Below are 22277 nucleotides of genomic sequence, written 5' to 3' on the forward strand. Positions count from 1 at the left end.
GGGTGGACAGTCTTCTCTACTTTCCTTCAATATTTGCAATAAATACTCTACATTCAGTTTGGTTCTTATTACTTCGTTTCTTATGTAGTCCAACTTGGTGTAACATTTAACTGCTCGAAGGAACCTCATTTCGGCTGCATGCAAATACACTTCCATAAGCTATTATTGGTTCAGCAATTAGTCTGTAGAGCTTCATCTGATTGGCTTATAAACTCTTTATCATATGCAAACGATACTGTTAAACACAGAAGACCAAGTTCAATTTGCACTTTTCATGTCAAATAGGATTGGTATGGACTTTGACATGATGAAAAAAGAAAAATTCAAGCTCATAGCGTTTAAAGGAAAGTCACCAGATAGATAGTGCTTGAGAACCAAATTTTGTAACAAATTAAATGCTTCAATTACTTGAGATGTCATACAGACAAGGAAAGGTTTAATCATTGCTATAGAAGTTTCATCAAACTTCTTAACAAAAACAGTATGAATATTTGAAGTTTTTGTTTTAACGCAAGTTTCATTATCAATTTATCTAAATTTGAAACTCTTTGTTTTATTCTGATTCATAGTTTCAGATTGAAGATTTGATGTTGAAATTGAAGTGAACATAATATTTGGACGATTTGTGACAAAATCAGGAAATTGAAGAAGTTTTGGGCAATAGCCTGTTTTTTCTTTTCCAACTATTGTATTGTTTGCTCTATCTAATAAATAAATAAAACTAATGAGAGAATGCTTTATTCGTGTAGATTACAATATATACTGGTTTTTACACTTATATACAATTATAAATGAATTTACATAATATAGACTGAGAAAATATTTTTTGAAGTGCATAGGCCTATGATATAAAAAAAAAAGCAGTTGTCAATAGTTGTAGCTAATATTGTTATGCATTAACATGAATTTTGTATTATGACCAAATGAACATAAAATATATCTTCTCGAAAATACAAATATATTATATTAATATTGACACTGTACAACCAAAAAATAATGTATAATATGCATATTGATGCAAGTGGAATAAATACTAGCTTGCAAAGTGAGAGAAATATCACTTGAGTGCAAGCAGGAGTCGTTTGGTTCTTCAAGCGCACACACACACACACACTCTCACACATCAAAAAAAAAAAAAAATAAATGTCTAATAGGACTCGAATTTTGAGATACAAAATTATTCATAGGGTGTATAATCATGCTCAATGCAGCACAATAAACCATTCCTCAACATCATTTGGATGAGCTTCGAAAAGCCAAGGCTTTAGTTTTGATTTAAATTTTTTGAAGCTTCTCAAATTTTTAATTTCTGCAGGCAGAATATTGTAGAACTTCGGTCCAAGAAATAGAAGGCACTTCTGAAAGAGAGTACAGCTTGCTTTAGGGCATCTCACCAATCCCAGAGTTATCTGCTGCGTTTGCTATGATTACCCTCGACCATGGGCTGACCATAGCTTCCACTCATCCTGTAGAATAGAGCTAGGACCTTGAAGACGTACATATGTCTGAGAGGCAATGCATTTATCCGTCTGAAGAAAGGGAAAGAATGGGTTTGTCTGTGAACTCCAAATATAACTCGAACTGCTGCTTTTTGTAATGTAATTATTGATTTGAAGTGAGAAATGTAAGTTGAAGCCCAGCATGCTATCCCATAATCCAATTTGGAGTTAAGGAAAGCAAAGTATAGTTGGCGCAAAATATTTGGGGGAAGGAATTGCCTTAGATTATAGAAAACTCTTAACAAGTAGAATAGATGCTTCCTTAGACCCAAAACATGGATATTCCATGACAATTTATCATCTACAACCAACCCAAGATATCTTATAGACTGATTTCTTTCTTTCTACAACAGTGCAGTTACACTGCATCCTATTGCAGTCAATTTCATGATAGAAAGACATCCATACTAAAAAAATAGAGAGGGATGATCGAGAAGATGGACAAAAAGTTAATTTATTTCTACCATCACGCCTTGTTGGCAGAGATACTGGATCCTCGAACTTGCCGAAGTATGACAATCAGGGAGCCCATCAATCCCATTTTCTCATTTTTAAATAAAGTCTCATTGAAATTATCACATCTATTGGTTTTTTGTTTGTCCTTCTTAGTTCTTATAAAATAAACAGTTGTAATAACATTAAAAATTAAGAACATGGATTAAAAACGTTGACCACACTCCTTATAGATCTAAAGGTATATGAAAAACTTAATATAGTTGGAATTAAAATTAAATCAAGATAATAATATTTTTTAAACTTTACTGTATGAACAGAGATATTGTGGAATTTCTTCATATCAAGGTGAAATGAAAAAGATGTTGTCAGTTCCACATAATTTTTTTAATGAATTAACTAAACCAATATGACTCAAATAAATCATGTGGAACTGACAATATCGGTCTTATTTCACTATTCTATTGAAATTATATAATTATATTATAATTATAATAATTATATAATTTTCTATTCTATTGAAATTATATACAAAAAATATTTGAAAATAACAGCAGTATGTAAAACTTTTCTTATCATAAACTATTCCATCATTGTATACAAATAGATTTATACGATTTCCAACTTGATTAACCTGTATATTTGCAGTTATTGAACGAAAGCTATAACGTGATTTGACGACATACGTTATTGAGGATATAACCAATACCTACTATTAATAGAAAGCTATTACCATAGATAAACAATAGCATAATGTTATGCTATCGTTTCTCTATGTTATTACTAAGTAAAAGCATAAGTAGATATCCCATGGTATAGAGCGTTTATGTCGCAACTTGTACTATTATCTCAAGCTGATAGTCACATAATTTCCACGTAGTTCTATCCTGTGAAGCTTTATAACGCTGGTATTCTCTCATATTGTGTCGTTCATACACTCTTACCCGGTCAAAACAGTAAAAATCGACAATAATCGACAGTAATCGGCTTGAGATAACAGTAAAAGTTGCGACATAAACGCCCTATACCATGAGATACTTACGCTATTGTTTCTCTATGGTGATAGTGGGTGTTGAATCACTACCTCCGTAAACACTACCTACCTCTGTTTACGGAGGTAGTGGTTGAATCAGGGTAACATTGAAATTGTGTAAGAAAAAAATGTGTGGTGACATCGCCAAACCAGTTGATGGGTGTCTGTGTTTTGCGAGTAATCACACAGACTGTCTGTCGTTTATGTGTCAACAAGTGATTTCAGCTGTGTGTCTTGAATTTTGATTCTTATTCCATCAATAATAAGAGAGAGTAGGGTTGTGTTTGTTCGTTTGCATCAAAACATGTGAACTTGTGGATTACCTACCGGAAAAACGGGAATGATTTAGATCTCCTAATTTTGAACATAATTTCTAAAAATATCAATGCACCTGGAAGCTCAATTTTCAATTTTCCTTTACATCAGTGCAACTTCATCTAATTTTGCTTCAACTCTGATGCTCAATTTTGGTGACATCAATGATATTAATTTATCAAATAATAGTTGTCTCTTGTCAGGAGCCTATAGGCACTTTTATTTATACTTGAAAGTAATGCATTGAACTCAATGTTGAAAAAATGCATCGGTCTCTTGAGAGTTTGATCCATTAATGTAGTTACAAGATAAATATTTTCTTGAACGAATTTATGTAGCGTTGACACAGGGTTTGAAAACTAGATAGAACCAGCTAAAACTCTGTTGTTAAAAAATCTTGTCATCTACATTATCATTAATGGTTGTTGAGAAGTAAAATCGTAACTCGTTTATTTCTGTTCAAGTAATTTCTGGATTGAGCATACTCAGTAAAATAAAATACAGAACATGTCATAAATGTCATAACAGGGAATGCTGTAGGAATCTTCAATCTACAGCAATTGTATTTATTATTGTAGTTATCTCAATCATAGAAAAGCCAGCAGTATTAAAGATTGGTGACAGTGGAATAATTATAATTGATATTGCAGGAAAGTGGGCGTCGTAGCACGCGATGTACTAAGGCATAGCTGCCGAGGAGCAGAATGGATTCACTTTAACTGGCAGTATACGAATGACGGATTAAAAAGGAACTCACGACTGATTTCTCTTTCACATGGCTTTCGTAATAGAGGAAAAAGCAGTAGATATGGTGCGAGTAAGCGAGAATAGGAGATAACGCATGGGGCCATCTGTTTTTGGGCCATCTGTTTTTTTTCCACCTAGTAGTTTGCACAATCTTTAAGCTTATGTGAGAGACAGAGAAACGATGGGTGTATCACACTCTCTCTCTCTTGTACCCTCCGAATTATTCAATTTGCAATCACTTTATAATTTTACAGTATAAAGATGTAACAGATTCACTCAGTATAAAGATGTAGAAATATGGATTCACTTTAATCTGTCAGTAGATACAGTATAAGTTATTAGATGTATTAATTTGCAATCACTTTATAATTTTACAGTATAAAGATGTAACAGATTCACTCAGTATAAAGATGTAACAGATTCACTTTAATTTGACAGTAGAGAATTTTTCCCTCAAAGGGAAATTATTTTTTCCCTCATCTAGCATTCACTTTAATTTGACAGTATAGCATTAGATGTAGAAATATGGATTCACTTTAATCTGTCAGTATAAAGATGTAACAGATTCACTTTAATTTGACAGTAGAGAATTTTTCCCTCACTGAGAAAGGGAAATTATACAGATTCACTTTAATCTGTCAGTATAAAGATGTAGAAATATGGATTCACTTTAATTTGACAGTATAGCATTAGATGTAGAAATATGGATTCACTTTAATCTGTCAGTATAAAGATGTAACAGATTCACTTTAATTTGACAGTAGAGAATTTTTTCCCTCATCTAGCATTCACTTTAATTGCGCAAAAAAACCGGTCCAAACCCACTAATCATAGCTACTCAAAGTAATGAAATACAGCTAACTGTAGTTGGAATAGAGTCCATCAACCAGAAAATACTTGTTGGAGCTGCATATTTTCCACCACGTTACAATTTAAAGAAAAATGATTATACAAATATTCTTCATCAGCTTGGAGATAGATTCATAGTGGGTGGAGATTTTAATGCCAAGCATAAGGATTGGGGTTCAAGACTCATGACTACCAAAGGAAAAGAACTCAGAGAGGCTATCCAGAAGCTGGGCTGCGAATTCCATTCATCAGGGACACCTACGTATTGGCCAACAGATTTGAATAAAACTCCAGATCTTCTAGATTTCTTCATAACAAAGAGAATATCCAGTAATTTCATTGACATTGAAGAGAGCTTTGACCTGGATTCTGATCATTCAGCTGTAATTCTCACACTTAGTGAACGAATAATAAAGAAAGAAGACAGACCAATGTTAGTCAACAGAACAACAGACTGGGAAGCTTTTAAAGTGGATTTGGAGAATGAAATCAACTTGAATATTCCACTTAGAACAACTGAGCAGCTAGATGAAGCCGCAGAAAATTTCATGTGGCAAATCCAGAAATCAGCCTGGAAAAACACCAGACAATATACCAGGAAAACAAAAGGATGCAATTACCCTCTGGAGATTCGACAACTTGTTTTAGAAAAACGAAGGGCAAGAAGAAGATGGCAACAAACTCGTGATCCTGCTGACAAAAATATCTTGAATAACAGAACACAACAATTGAGAAGAGAGATAAGGAAACTAACTGAGGAATCCATTAATAACTACCTTCAAAATTTGACAGCTGATGCCAGTACAGATTATTCATTATGGAAAGCAACAAAAAGGATTAAGCGGCCAATATTACAATCCCCTCCAATTAGAAAACCAGATGGTACTTGGGCAAGAAATAACAGAGAAAAGGCAGATTTATTTGCTAATCATCTAGAAGAAATCTTCCAACCAAACAACATTCAATCTGAAATTGATCCTGAAGAAGATATAATGGATGATTTAGATACAGAGATTGATCCAGTTTCTATAAATGAGGTTCAAGAAGAAATAAAATATAATATGAATACCAAAAAAGCACCTGGGTTTGATCTGATTACAGGTGAAATCTTGAAGAAACTTCCAAGGAAAGGTATTGTCATGCTAACATACTTATTCAATCATACTTATGCATCACTCCGATTACAGCATTTTCCTACAATTTGGAAGGTGGCAGAAGTCATTATGTTGCAAAAGCCTGGGAAATGTCCTCAAGAAGCAAAATCATACCGCCCAATATCTCTTCTACCTGTAATTTCAAAGCTTTTTGAGAAATTGCTAATGAAGAGATTGACTCCCATCATAAGTAGCAGGAATCTGATACCAACCTATCAATTTGGTTTCAGGCAGAAGCACTCAACCCTGGACCAAGTACATAGAATCACCAATGTAATAGAGAAGTCATTAGAGAAAAAATCGATATGTTCAGCAATCTTCCTTGATGTGGCACAGGCATTTGACAAAGTGTGGCATGAAGGACTGATCATTAAACTTCATAAAATTCTCCCCACTCAACTTGTAAAACTTTTAAAATCATACATCAACAACAGATTATTCAGAGTAAAACAAGGTGACGACGTCTCCGAATTGAAGGAAATAAGGGCTGGAGTTCCACAGGGTAGTGTTCTTGGACCAGTTCTTTATGTGCTGTACACAAGCGATCTTCCTGAATTGGATGCAGTGACAATAGCTACTTTTGCTGATGATACTGCAATACTGGCAGAAGGGGAAACAGTACAAGAAGCAGCCACAAAACTACAGAATGCTAGCAACAGATTCAGTGACTGGACCAAAAAATGGAGATTCGATTAAATGAGATGAAGTCTATTCATATCAACTTCACAAACAAAATATCAATGACCCGATTCGAATAAATCTGAATGGGAATGTAGTACCACACAGCAACACAGCAAAATACCTTGGAATGACTCTTGATGCCAAGTTGAAATGGAAAGAGCATATCAAGATGAAAAGGAGCGAGCTAGGACTCAATACAGTAAAATCTATGGCTGTTGGGCCGTCAATCACAACTCTCATTGGACAACAAGTTATTGATTTACAAACAAATTCTAAAACCTGTCTGGACGTATGGAATTCAGCTTTGGGGCTGCTCTAGAACATCTAACATCAGTCAGATTCAAACATTCCAAAACAAAGTACTGCGGAACATGGTGAATGCGCCCTGGTACATAAGGAACAGCGATTTGCACCGAGATCTGCACATCCCCTATGTGACCTGTGAGATAAGACGATTGGCAGCCCATCATGAGTCACGTCTTCATCAACACGACAACACCGAAGTCATCCAACTACTAGACAACACTGAACTCACTAGGAGGTTGAAGAGAACAAAGCCCTTCGAGTTGGTGTAGTGCTAGTGGAGTGATTAAAGTATATTGAATAAAAGTGTAGTGAAATAATTTAAAGTAGTGAGATTATAGATTGGAACTGTAGGCTTCACTGGAAGACTTTAGCAATAAAAAATTAATTTAGGATAAGAAATAACAGAACAAAATTAATGGTTAGTCCTAGTGACTAGTTTTAATATAAATAACTAAAAAAAAAAAAAAAAAAAAAAATTCCGTTAATTGGGAGATGAGATATCGTGTACACAGACGCACATACACTCATACATACACACACACACACATACAGACCAATACCCAAAAACCACTATTTTGGACTCAGGGGACCTTGAAACGTATAGAAATTTAGAAATTGGGGTACCTTAATTTTTTTTGGAAAGCAATACTTTCCTTACCTATGGTAATAGGTAAAAAAAAAAAACAAAATGGCAGCTATAAGGATAACCGCTGAGTTTTGGACACTTCAAATACGACATTTGTAGTCTCCCATCATCCAGGAACAAAACCCTGAAATGTTCGACTCTACTTCTGAAACATTCTGTATATACAGTGTGAGTCATATGTATGGGAACCTTCCAATAAATTGAAGACTTTTGTAGATACTGTAACTTTCAGGATAAGTTATGGGTCAAGTACTCTACCTTTTGACATACAACTGAATTTCAAGGTAATTCCTATTTTTAAAAGTGGTTCAAAATCTCAATTAAACAATTATAGACCAATCTCACTGTTATCGATTTTTTCCAAGCTTCTGGAAAGGGTAGTCAAATAAAGAGTATTATACTTATTAAATTAAACAATTTTTTTATGCACGTCAATTTGGTTTCCGTGAAGGTTGTAATACGGAAATGGCTCTAGAGAGAGCTTCATGACAACATTATATAATAGCCTGAATGCCAGAGTTGCTCCTCCGGTATCTGGTCTTTTCTTAGATATCAGAAAGACCTTTGATATAATTAAACATTCGCTACTGCTTGACAAACTATCCAGGGCTGGTAAAAGAGGTGTGGCTAAGAATTGGTTTAGATCATATTTGAATAAAAGAGTGCAGTATGTTGCCCTGGGGGATGTCAAAAGTGAGATCCTGGAAGTGGACTGTGGGGTCCCGCAGGGTTCAGTACTTGGACCAGTTTTATTTCTCATTTTTATAAATGACCTTTTCTCAGGTAATTTCAATGGTATTCCAGTTTCCTTTGCAGATGATACTGCTTTCTCTTATTGTAATACAGACGTGCAAAACCTAAATAAAATGATGCAAGAAGATCTGAATAGAATGCTTTCCTGGTTCAATAGAATTGGCCTAGCCCTAAACCTCTCTAAAACTAAATATATATTATTCACATTGTTTACTCCTTGGCAACTCCTTCACCCATTAAAATTTCATGTAGTAAAATCAATTGTGATTGTGTTACTGTGGCACAAACTGATTTCATCAGGTATCTAGGTCTGGTTAGTGGATGAGAAACTCCCTTGGTCTCATCACATTTGTAAATTAAAAAAATTATCTCCGCCATATTCTTAAAAAATTCTACCACCTTAAAAAATTCATTCCTTCAGTTGTGCTCAGGCAACTCTATTTTGCTCTGGTGGATTCCAAATTAAGTTATGACATTAGTTGCTGGGGATCCACCTACAAAACACATCTGGCACCTCTTATTGTGCTTCAAAAAGCCATAGTACGGTGTTTGAAGGATTTCAATTTTTCAATTGTTTGCCAATGCGCTATAAATATGTTTTCAAAGTCTTATCATCCTTTCACATGTTATCAGGCAATCGAAGTCGGCAAATGTTCGAGAATGATATTAATGTATACAGAACTAGAAGAGTAGTTGAAAATTTAGCTAGACACCCCTAGGATTTCAGAAATCTTTTGTCTTTTTGGGGCCAAAGTTTTCCAACTATCTACCTGATTATATAAGAAATACTGGGAACAAAATACTTAAAAAAAACAAATATCAAAATGGCTTACTGGATGTCTGCCTGAAACTATTGAGAGTTATTTTTCTGTAATTATCTGATTCTCATTCTATTAGAATACTTCTTTTACCTTTTTTGCACATACAAACTTGAAAGAGAAAGATGTGTGAGTGTGTGTGTGAATGTAGCATTAAAAACTTTTTTTTCACTGACCTCCTACTTGCATACAAATTGAGAATAATTTAGCAAGCAGTATTTTTATTTTGACTGGAACCAACTGTATAGAAGTTTTCCACTGAGTTCTGTTTTTTTGTCAAAATAAAAAATGATTTGATTTGATTCAAACCCTCATAAGCCGCCATTTTGGATACAAGTATCATAGAACATTTTTGTCGATGCCAACTTTCTTGTTTTAAAAAGTCTCTTAAAAGGGTGTTTACATTTGAAATATTCGAGTTACAATCCCTAAGTCACCCCCTTATGAGGGGTTGAAATTCAGTTGTACGTCAAAAGGTAGAGTATTTGACCAATAACTTATCCCATAGGTTACAGTATTATATCTACAACAGTCTCCAATCTATTGAAGGGTTCCCATACATATGACTCACTCTATATATTAATCAGTAACTTCTTATTATGAATCTTTTATATCTATGTTTTAAAAAGATTGTCAGGTTGGTGTAAGGGGGAAAAATTCCTGACTAGCAATTAGGATGTACCGAGTTCAATTCCCGGGCTGGCAAATAATTTTTGGATAGTAGCTCTCATTGAATTTGCATCTAGCTGTTTACCTTGTTGTCAATATTTGCAGTAGCAGAAGTCTTCGGGCTGAGTTACAGCATTTAATTTGGATTTTCGTTTAACTTTATGAGTACTTCAATGAATTTGACGAATTGAGATTTAATGAACTTGAAGAGAAATTTAATGAACTATAGTGAATAATTGACAATTTCTTAGTATTTTTCATTCAACTATAGTGAGGTCCACGTTATAATGGCAGTGTTTCATTAGCAATGGTACTGCTATCCTTGTCTATCATTCAACAAAGCGGATAGCGCTATCTCTTTCTCACTCTGCTCTGTTGCCAGATCGTCTATTAACAATGCAGAGTTTGTAATTTATTAACAAAATATTTCATATAAATTATGAAATTATTGAAAAATATAATTTCTTGCCTAATAAAATGTAATTTATATCTCAAACGAGAATGAACAGTTAATATTACATTAATAAAACTGAATCAGCTACCGTCCATAGAAGGCATTGACAAAACAGTGGATCGGCAACGTTGTTCTCCTATCTTTCTTCACTGCCATTATAACGTGGACCTCACTATAGTAGACACTTGTAGGTAGACTGTGGCAGAAGTATTCTATACTAGCCGTCAGTCTCGCTTCGCTCGCCATATCCGTCTAGCCAGGGGGCTCCGCCCCCTGGACCCCCGACTGGATCGTCCAAGAATAAAATCATCATTTGAGCATTTTTATCATATGCTAGGACAATCCAGTCGGGGGTCCAGACTAAACGTCTGGCTAAACGGATATGGCGAGCGAAGCGAGTCTGACGGCTAGTAATATAATATTCCCAGGAATAGCTCTGATTGAAGTAGCAGTGCCCAATCAATTTTTCCGCGATAAATGCATTTCAATCTTCAACTTTGTACCAACTTGGTGCCAACCTAACAAAGTCAACTCAACTTAATGCCAACCTGACAAAATTATTAATTTAGTTGCCAGTTAACAACTGTTTCGAAGAGGTACTCTATCTAGATTATAGTTCTATAGTAATATGTGATATGGACATTTCAATTTTATAATTAAGAGATTTGGGAGAAGAAGAATATACATGCTAAAAGACGAACTTTAAACCCTTAAAAACAACCCTTAGAGTTAAAATATTGCCAAAAGATTTCTTAGTGTGCCTCTAAAGGGCCAACTGAACATACCTACCAAATTTGAACGTTTTTGGTCCGGTAGATTTTTAGTTCTGCTAGTGAGTGAGTGAGTGAGTCAGTCAGTCAGTGAGTGAGTGCCATTTTGCTTTTATATATATAGATACCGTTATATCTTCGACAGAGAGAGAGTGAGAGAGAGCGGGACAAATATAATGTAACTAGTAACTAGCAGTGATGACGTCACTACGTAAACAGTGTACGTGAGTATGGGCGCTATGTATCACTCCCATTCGACCGCTGGGCGCAATCCGTGTATGTTTCCCGAACTCAACCGAGCCCAGCCGAATGTTGCCGAAGCGACCTTGGCGAAGGGCGGTTATTGTCGGCGGACCCAGTTTGGTGCTAGCTGCGGGCCTGTCAACATCAAATTACGCGGAGTTGTCATCGTCTCAAAAAAATCACACTTCCCACCCCACATGGACCGCCATTCGTGCAAATACTAACTAAATTATCAGTGGAATATTTATCTGTAAACTACCACCCTCTCTCACTACAATAACGTGGGGTAATTTCAATTGGTTACAACGTGTTAAAAGTGATTGACCTATTATGAGGTCCACGTTATAATGGCAGTGTTTGATTAGCAATGATATTGCTATCCTTGCCTATCATTCAACAAAGCGGATGGTGCTATCTCTTTCTCGCTTTGCTCTGTTTGCCAGATCGTCTGTTAACAATGTAGAATTGATAATCAATTAACAAAATATTTAATTTCATTAAACTGTTTACTTGATAGCCAATAGATTAATCTATTCTATTCGCGTTTTCTTGAAAATATTGTAAAGGTTTCACAATCCAGCAAGCTATAACTACGGTACTGGAAAACTACACTATAGTGAGGTGCACGTTATAATGGCAGTGGAGAAAGATAGGAGAACAACGTTACCGAACCTCCGTCTTGTCATTGCCTTCTTTAGATGGTAGCTGATACAGGTTTATTGATGTAATATTAACTGTTTATTCTCGTTTAAAATAATCAATTATATTTTATTTAGCAAGAAACTATATTTTTCAATAATGAATTTTCATAATCAAGATGAACTAATTTTGTTGATTAACTAGTAGTTCTGAGAACAGTAGACCTCACGCAGTATTCTCATCCACAAGTACCTGATTGAACACCTTATGGAAATACAGCAATAGACTGGCTTCTCCACACATCTGTGTAATCACTTGTCAGCTAATTTATGATGAATAATTCTATAGTCTGTTTTTTACTCTAATATTGGCGTATGAAGGAGTCTCCTTTTTCCTTTTATATTATCCTCGAAATGCAAAATTTCCAAAAACCTAGTATATACGTCGATGCGCAATTAAAAAAGGAACATACCTGTAAATTTCATGAAAATTTATTACCGCGTTTCGCCGTAAATGAGCAACATATAAACATTTGAACATTAAGAGAAATGCCAAACCGTCGACTTGAATCTTAGACCTTCGCTCGGTCAATTATCAATTCTACATTGTTAAAACAGAATCTGGCAACAGAGAAAAGCGAGAAAGAGATAGCGCTATCCGCTTTAAAATAATCAATTACATTTTATTAAGCAAGAACTATATTTTTCATAAATGAATTCTCATAATCAAGATGGAATATTTTTGTTAATTATTGAAAGAGGATCTGGCAACAGAGCAAAGCGAGAAACAGATATCTGCTATCCGCTTTGTTGAATGATAGACTAGGATAGCAATACCATTGTTAATCAAACACTGCCATTATAACGTGGACTTCACTAAAGAGATAATAAATGTAGACTAGTGAGGAACAGTTTGTTGAATCGTTGGCCCGCCCTAAAAGAATATTAAAAATTTCAATATTAAATATTATATTATCATGATATCTATTTATGATATCTATTCATGATATCTATTTATTGATAGCTTCGTGATATCTATTTATTGGATAGAGCAAACAAATAGTCAGAAAAGAAGAAACAGGCTACTTTCCAAAACTTTATCTATCTCTAAATTTTGTCTTAAATTGTCCAAATTTTACGTATCATAATAGTAGACACGCATCCATATAATATGATGCCACTCGATCGGCTCCCAAAAACATTCCCAATGCTAATTGTAGGTAGGAACTAACTTTTGAAAAATCTGGTGTGGTACACTCACACAACTTTCCTTGCTCATTGAACTGGGAGCCTCATTCTTAAACGACAATAATTTAGAGAAATAACATAATGACGATTGGCGGCAACATAATTATTTGAAACTACGATCAGGCTACTGTATATGTGTGTATATAATAAATTGTTTTCAAAGTACTTTTTCCTTTGTGTAAATTGTGAAATCCGATGATTTTTTAAAAGTCGTCAAAACAGCTGTTCTACAGATGAAATGTCTCGACTATGTGTTATTTTTATAGACTGCTCTACCTACCTACCTCATGCACGAGAAGGAGGTTACAAAGTTCATTTCTCAAGGATGGGGTGAACCCCCATTAGTTTCCCAAAAAGGAGACTCATGCCAGTTGATGGAGCTGACAAATAACTATACAGAGTATGAATTTGAAATAAATCAGTCGAGTAATTTTTGAGAAAATCGTGAAAAACATGGTTTTTCAGTAATTATCCGCCATTTTTCTCGAGAATATTACGCAGCTCCTGCAATTTTCCCAGAAATGAGACTCATGTCAGTTGATAGGGCTTATAAATAGCTATCCATGGTATAAATTTGAAGAAAATCGTTAGAGCCGTTTTCGAGAAAACCGTGAAAAACATGGTTTTTTAGTAATTATCCGCCATTTTTCTCGAGAATATTACGCAGCTCCTGCAATTTTCCCAGAAATGAGACTCATGTCAGTTGATAGGGCATATAAATAGCTATCCATGGTATAAATTTGAAGAAAATCGTTGGAGCCGTTTTCGAGAAAACCTTGAAAAACATGGTTTTTTAGTAATTATCCGCCATTTTTCTCGAGAATATTACGCAGCTCCTGCAATTTTCCCAGAAATGAGACTCATGTCAGTGATAGGGCTTATAATAGCTATCCATGGTATAAATTTAAAGAAAATCGTTAGAGCCGTTTTTGAGAAAATCGTGAAAAACATGGTTTTTTAGTAATTATTCGCCATTTTTCCCGCCATCTTGAATTGAATTTTATTGAATTTCTTATTGTCGGGTCCTCATTGTATAAGGACCTTAAGTTTAAAATTTCAAGTCAATCGGTTAATTAGGAATGGAGTTATCGTGTTCACAGACATACACACATACACACATACACACATACACACATACACACACACACACACATACACACACACACACACACACACACTGACCAACACCCAAAAATCATGTTTTTGGACTCAGGGGACCTTGAAACGTATAGAAAACTTGAAATTGGGGTACCTTAATTTTTTTTGGAAAGCAATACTTTCCTTACCTATGGTAGTAGGGCAAGGAAAGTAAAAAGCATGCTCTAATGTAAAATGCGTTAAAACTGAAAAATAATCCGTTCATCATCTAAACGATTATCCATGAGCAAGGAATAATGTTTATCAATAGAGTATTTGAGTTAGTTTTCGGATAGTTTTCATCAATTTTCTGTTATAAATGAGCGTGATCTATTGCAAAATGCGTCTTAACTGAGAATAGTTCTGTCCAACATCTAAACTATATTTCATTATACAAGGACCTTAAGTTCCAAATTTCAAGTCATTCCGTTGAAGGGGAGATGAGATATCGTGTACACAGACGCACATACACTCATACACATACACACAAACACTCACACAAACACACACACACACACACACACACACACACACACACACACACACACACACACACACACACACACAACACACACACACACACACACACACACACACCACACACACACACACACACATACAGACCAAAAACCACATTTTTGGACTCAGGGGACCTTGAAACGTATAGGGATATAGAAATTGGGGTACCTTAATTTTTTTCGGAAAGCAATAATTCTTTCCTTACCTACGAAATAGGGCAAAGAAAGTAAAAATTGATACTTTCAAAAAAATTTTGTTTTACAAGATCAACAATACCATGAAGAATCCATTCTCTAAATCCCATGGATTTATATCGAACCGAATTTGAAATTTTCTGTCCCAAAAATTCAAATTCTGGCGCTCATATCTCAAAAAGTAATGATCGGAAAAAGTTATTTTTAGCCTTTGCACAGCCTTAACTGAGAAATGTTCTGTCCAACATCTATAAGATTATTCCTGAGCAGGATCTTTTTTTTTCAATATAGTATCTGATTCATCAGTTTATCGAGTTCTTGCTCTACAGATTATCATCTTCCAACGAAGTAAGCTCTCATAAGTAATTCCCATCTGTAACCGATATCCCGGCTAATACAGTTGAATCCTAAGAATTTTTTCAAAAATTGAAAGTGTTAGATAAATAGATAAGTAGATAACAAAGAAATTGAAAAGAAGCCGATATCCTGGTTAATACAGTTGAATCCAAAGAATTTTTTCAAATATTAAAGGTGTTAGATAAATAGATAAGTAGATAACAAATAAATTGGAAAGAAGTATAGACTTTTGATAATTGTGAGATTCTATAACCTGGATTCAGAACTATTCAAGGATTCAATTTGAAGTGATTTCGTCGCTTGTGTTGAAAAGTTGGAATCATCAACTACTGGCTGAAGTTTGAACGGTAAGTAAGTTTAAGCTACTAAGTTCAAGCTATTAAGTTCAAGTTATAAGGTTTGAGATATTAAGTTCAAGTTTATTTACTAAGTCTTTCACTACTTGAAAAACTTAGTTAATAAATAACAGTTTTATTGCATATTATTTCACATATTTACGTTTTAATGTATTAAAGTTTCATAAATCATATACAAACAATGTACTGTATGCAATATTCAGCGTCTGCTGGGGTACCCCTAATTAAGCATTCAAATAGCCCTACATTATAAGAATGCTTCACTGAATATGATCTCCATTTAACTCTTAATATCGGGGCGTCGAGCTTCGCTCGTCATTTTTATATATTGATAGAGAGAACACAATTCTCTAAAATGATCGTGTTTATATTTCACAGCTGGCTATACGTCATCTCATGAATTTCGGGGATGCGGTATTTTGATTTTTCACATACTCACGTTTTTACTATCCAAAGCTGTTTCAGCCAAGGATGAATTATCCTTTTAATGCCGTTCAGCGAGTTTTCCCAAGGATGAGACCTATTGCAATCGAATTTTTATATCATAAACCTACTATGCTCCAAATTTCGTGAAAATCGTTGGAGCCGTTTTCGAGATCCGTTAAACATAAATAACGAGATATAAAAATAACCAGATATATAAATACATAAATTGTTCGCTTAATATAATAGGATACACATAACTAACTCACATCTTGTCTCAATAATCATCTCTAAAAACATTCACACATCACATTCGTTATAAATTTCAAGCGTTCTCATTGGCTGATATCAAAGAATCGATTATTGAAATTTTAACACTGGTTCAACCAATTCGAGGCCGATTGAGTATGCTGCCATCTTTAATAAAAATTTTGTGATACTGTTAAGTGGGAGGAGACTGTCTAGCTGGGCCAATGGCAGGCGTTCATGCCCTTGACCAATAGCAGTACTCGCTTACTAGTATACATTCTGCTGCTCTTGTATTTAGTTTCAGTTTATCAGAGATTGACAATGGTGTAACAACTGAAACCGGTCTTTCTAAGTATCAATAAATCTGTGGTTTTTGACAATTTCTTAGTATTTTTATTTTATATGAATAACTAGCCGTCAGGCTCGCTTCGCTCGCCATATACCCCGACTGGATCGTCCAAGAATGAGATCAGCAGGCTCGCTTCGCTCGCGTGCATTTTTCATTTGGGCATTTTTATCATATGTTAGGACAATCCAGTCGGGGGTCCAGACTAAACGGCTGGCTAAACGGATATGGCGAGCGAAGCGAGCCTGACTGCTAGTAATATAATATTCCCAGGATTGAAGTAGCAGTGCCCAATAAATTTTTCCGCGATAAATGCATTTAAATCTTCAACTTGATGCCAACCTAACAAAGTCAACTCAACTTAATTCCATCCTGACAAAATTATTAATTTAGTTGCCAGTTAACAACTGTTTCGAAGAGGTACTCTATCTAGATTATAGTTCTATAGTAACATATGATATGGAAATTTCAATTATAATTAAGAGATTGGGGGAAGAAGAATATACATGCTAAAAGACGAACTTTAAACCCTTAAAAACAACCCTTAGAGTTAAAATATTGCCAAAAGATTTCTTAGTGCGCCTCTAAAGGGCCAACTGAACATACCTACCAAATTTGAACGTTTTTGGTCCGGTAGATTTATAGTTATGCGAGTGAGTGAGTGAGTGAGTGAGTCAGTCAGTCAGTGAGTGTCACTTCTCAACTAAAAAAAAAGTTTGCTGTCACCGTTCAAATGTGGATTCAGAGTCCCATGTTTCTAGTGAGAGAAAACGTCTTAAGCAAATTTTCATCTCATCTTTATTCGTTCTCCTTTATTATTAGCATTCCATTCGTCCATTATTATCATTCTATAATGAGATTTTCATCTTGGCACATTCGTATCGTGAAGTTGTATGGTTCTTTCTGCGATACTGCTTTTTAATTTTCATAATTTCATTCTCCTCTCATGTTTTCAATTCCTCCAACCGAACTATTGACAGCAGGGTTAACAGCTGGATGGAAATTAAATGAGAGCTACTATCCAAAAATTATTTGCCAGCCCGGGAATCGAACCCGGTACCTCCTAATTGCTAGTCAGGAATTTTTACCCTCACACCAAACTGACAATCTCTTTTAAACATAGAAATAACGATTTATAATAAGAAGCTACTGATTAATATATACTAGTAGTTCTGTTAACAGTAGACCTCACGCAGTATTATCATCCACAAGTACCTGATTGAAACTATAGACCTTATGGAAATACAGCAATAATAGACTGACTTCTCCACACATCTGTGTAATCACTTGTCAGCTGATTTGTGATGAATAATTCTATAGTCTGATTTCTACTTTCCTTGCCCTATTACCATAGGTAAGGAAAGTATTGCTTTAAAAAAAAAATTAAGGTACCCCAATTTCTAAATTTCTATACGTTTCAAGGTCCCCTGAGTCCAAAAAACTGGTTTTTGGGTATTGGTCTGTATGTGTGTGTGTATGAGTGTATGTGCGTCTGTGTACACGATATCTCATCTCCCAATTAACGGAATGACTTGAAATTTGGAACTTAAGGTCCTTTCACTATAAGGATCCGACACGAACAATTTCGATCAAATGCAATTTAAGATGGCGGCTAAAATGGCGAAAATTTTGTGAAAAAACAGGGTTTTTCGTGATTTTCTCGGAAACGGCTCCAACGATTTTGATCAAATTCATACCTAAAATAGTCATCGATAAGCTCTATCAACTGTCACACGTCCCATATCTGTAAAAATTTCAGGAGCTCCGCCCCATCAATGCAGATAGATTCCCAATTATCAGGCTTCAGATACAATTGAAATAAAAAAAATCAAGTGGAGTAGATTGAGCCTGAAAATCTCTACAATTAACGTTCAGTAATATTTTCACCTAAAATTGAAAATAAGCTTTAAATTCGAGGAAATGTAATTATTCAATTGCAAATTATTGTTGGTTCTATTAAATCATTCACTATGAAGAGATAGCAGACCTCATTTGTGTGTCCAGCGTTATTGCCCTGTCACCAGCTGGCTCAAATCTTTGAATAGTAGACTTGAGAAGCGCGGGAACACTAGCGTCAGGTGATCAATTTTCATAACGGCAAGGAAAGTTGTGTGAGTGCGCCACACCAGATTTTTACTCTAATATTGGCGTATGGAGGAGGCCCCTTTCTCCTTTTATATTATCCTTAAAATGCAAAATTTCCAAAAACCTTGTATATACGTCGACGCGCAATTTAAAAAGGAACATACCTGTCAAATTTCATGAATATCTATTACCGCGTTTCGCCGTAAATACGCAACATATAAACATTTAAACATTAAGAGAAATGCCAAATCGTCGACTTGAATCTTAGACCTCACTTCGTTCGGTCAATTATTTATAGTACTTAAGCAATAATATTTGAAAAATTTAAGACAAAATTAGGAAATTGCAGAAGTTTTGGGCAGTAGCCTTTTTTTCCTTTTCCGACCACTGTATTGTTTACTCTATCCAATAATAGTATATTATGTTACATGGACGGGGAGGGACCTTTTGCAGGCGAGAATGATGTTTCTAGTCGAGGCGTCAGTCGAGACCAAAATTTCCTTCGAGCACTGCAAAAGACATTCACGTCCAAGTAACTTCCACTATTTTTCGTCATAATAATCTAAAGAACAGCTCAGCAGTAAAGCTAAGGAATGAGGTAGTAAATGAAGTGAAGGAGTTCAATTACCTGGGTAGCAAAATCACAAGTGATGGAAGAAGCTGCAAGGACATTGCCAGCAGAATTGCCCAGGCTAAGATTGCCTTCAATAAGAAGAAAAATCTATTCACCTCAAAAAACATAAGTCTCGACGTAAGAAAAAACATGTTGAAAACGTATGTATGGAGTACTGCAACATATGGAAGTGAGGCGTGGACAATGGGGGTGAGAGAGGAAAGAAGATTGGCTGCATTCGAGGCATGGTGCTACAGAAGAATGATGAAGATCAGTTGGAGAGATATGATTACAAATGAGCAAGTTTTTGAAAGAGTGGGAGAGAACCGGAACTTCTTGAAGTGGATCAAGCAAAGAAGAGCACAGCTGATTGGCCACATCATCAGACGTGACACTCTACTGACAAGGATAATGGAGGGAATGGTTGAGGAAGGAATATGAGAGGAAGACCTAGGCTGGAGTATATGAAACAATTGCTACGGGATATGAGATGTGGATCATACTACGAGCTGAAGCGGAAAGCGGACGACAGAAAAGCATGGAGAGCTGCTGCCAACCAGCCCTACGGCTGTTAACCCAAGAGAGAGAGAATCTAAAGAAGAATCATTGAGGGATAGAGAACATAATCTTCTTTTGCTGAAGTTATTAAATACATTCTATAAATATAACCTAGTTTACAAATTCCGAATCAGGAATTTTGTGGGAGTTGACAAAACTTCCACCTGGAGCGCTGAAGGTACTTTTCTGTAGCAGTTCTGCTGTTCCTATTTCGGAACTATGAGACATACTCGACTGTAAAGGAAATATAAATGTATTCATTACAGTAGAGTATGCTTTAATGAGATTCATATATTTATTTGTTCTGCAAACAGCTGTTTACCGGCTTGATTTAATGCATGGAAAACAGCTAAGATTGATTGATTGCCTTTATTAAGGCTGTGCAAAGGCTAAAAATAAACTTCCTATTCGTGATATTTTTCAAAAATTTTCAATTTGTATATCATCAAGCTATCAAAATGAAAAAGTTTTCAGGAAAAAAATTTTTTCTGATCATTAATTTTTGAGATATCTTCTTCTTCTTATTTGGCATTACAACCCAGCGCGGGTCACAGCCGCCTCCAAGCATCTCTGTCCACCGCTGCACTTTTCCATCTTCGCACCCCAATTACTGCTGCATCCTTATCCACTACGTCTATCCATCTTGTTCTGGGTCGCCCTTTCCTTCGCCGGCCATATATTTAACCAATAACCAAAAATAACTTTTGGTTGAGTTATTTTTGGTAAATTGAATAACTTTTTCAAAAATCGATGTTTTCAGAAAATTTTTGTTTTACTAGATCAACAATACGGTACCTTGAAGAATCTATCCTCTAAATCTCATGGATTTATATCTTACCGAATTTGAAATGCTCTGTCGCAAAAATTTAAACTTCAGGTGCTCATATCTCAAAAATTAATGATCGGAAAAAAATGTTCTTCTGAGAAAACATTTCCATCTTGATAGCTTGATGATATACAAATCGAAAATTTTTAAGAATATTTCGAGTAGAAAGTTTATTTTTACCCTTTGCACAGCTTTAATAAAGGCAATTAATCATTCTTAGCTGTTTTCCATGCATGAGATCAAGCCGGTAAACAGCTGTTTGCAGAACAAATAAACATATGATTCTCATTAAAGCATACTCTACTGTAATGAATGAATACATGATTGTACAAATCGAAAAACTTAGAAAAATATCACGAGTAGAAAGTTTACTTTTAGCCTTTGCACAGCCCTAAGGGCGGAGTTAGGACTCCAGGTTCTCTCTGTCATACATCCCATACAACCCAGTGAATGACTATGATAAAAATAAATAAATAATTTGAGTTGATTAATTTCATTAATTCAACTGGGTGGTTGGATTTTGATTGTATAGGAAAGAATCCATGGTAATGTATACGAGGGTGAGAGCTCAAAACGTAAAAGTTTCAGAAGCTCCAATGAAAGTCATTCATAACCTTTGATTCAACGTGAGAAAGTTGATTCATGAGTTTGATAACAAATAATGAGACAAGGAATGAATGAATTGATGTTGGTACATGCACAAATTATTTCCTCCATCATGAAAACAGGAAAGTTGTGGAATGTTTATGGGTGACGAGCTTGAATTTTGTTATTCATCACTTCTGAAAACATTATTTCCATCTCTAATATTTCCACAGTCCCTAATCCACATTTTCCTATAATCGAGGACTGCTGTGAGTGAATATCATTCCACTCAGCTACATAAAATCATATTTCGACTCTTCTGCCTTCAAAATCGAATCAAATACTCCTTCTACTTCACTTTCCAGACCTACTGAGATTTCATGAGTATTCTGACTGGATCGATTCGATTGAGTAGTGAGTCTCTGTAAGCTAGTTGCAGCTATTTTTGAACCATTGAATACAAACTCTTCTAGGGAAAATGTAGTTTCCCAGTATTGTAGATATTGCTGTCTTAAACATCTTACGAGTGCTTTAAAGACCTCATTGACCGAGCGAAGTGAGGGCTGAGATTCAAGTCGACGGTTTTGCATTTCTCTTTATGTTTATATATTTTTTGTCCATATTTATATTTTTATGTTCCGCATTTACAGCGAAACGCAGCAATCTATTCATGAAATTTGACAGGTATGTTCCTTTATGAATTTCGCGTCCACGTATACATACGGGTTTTTGAAATTTTGCATTTAAAGGATG

General features: G+C 35.2%; 1 protein-coding gene across 10 annotated transcripts in view; it reads left to right on the top strand.

Annotated features, from left to right (window-relative positions):
* Positions 1 to 11490: 11490 nt before the first annotated feature.
* LOC111063658 (fibroblast growth factor receptor-like 1) overlaps positions 11491 to 22277 on the top strand; it is a 369331-nt gene continuing 358544 nt past the window's right edge. For 2 of the 10 annotated variants that reach the window (XM_039435841.1, XM_039435850.1), the window contains exons 1-2: positions 11491 to 11676; positions 15658 to 15830. The gene's annotated coding sequence lies outside the window, so the exon portion shown is untranslated. Of the gene's footprint in view, positions 11677 to 15565; positions 15831 to 22277 lie in introns of all 10 variants that reach the window. The other 8 variants (XM_039435842.1, XM_039435851.1, XM_039435843.1 and 5 more) reach the window with 8 other exon arrangements.

The sequence above is a fragment of the Nilaparvata lugens genome, chromosome 9 (assembly GCF_014356525.2).
Source record: "Nilaparvata lugens isolate BPH chromosome 9, ASM1435652v1, whole genome shotgun sequence".
In the NCBI taxonomy this organism is placed as follows: Eukaryota; Metazoa; Arthropoda; class Insecta; order Hemiptera; family Delphacidae; genus Nilaparvata; species Nilaparvata lugens.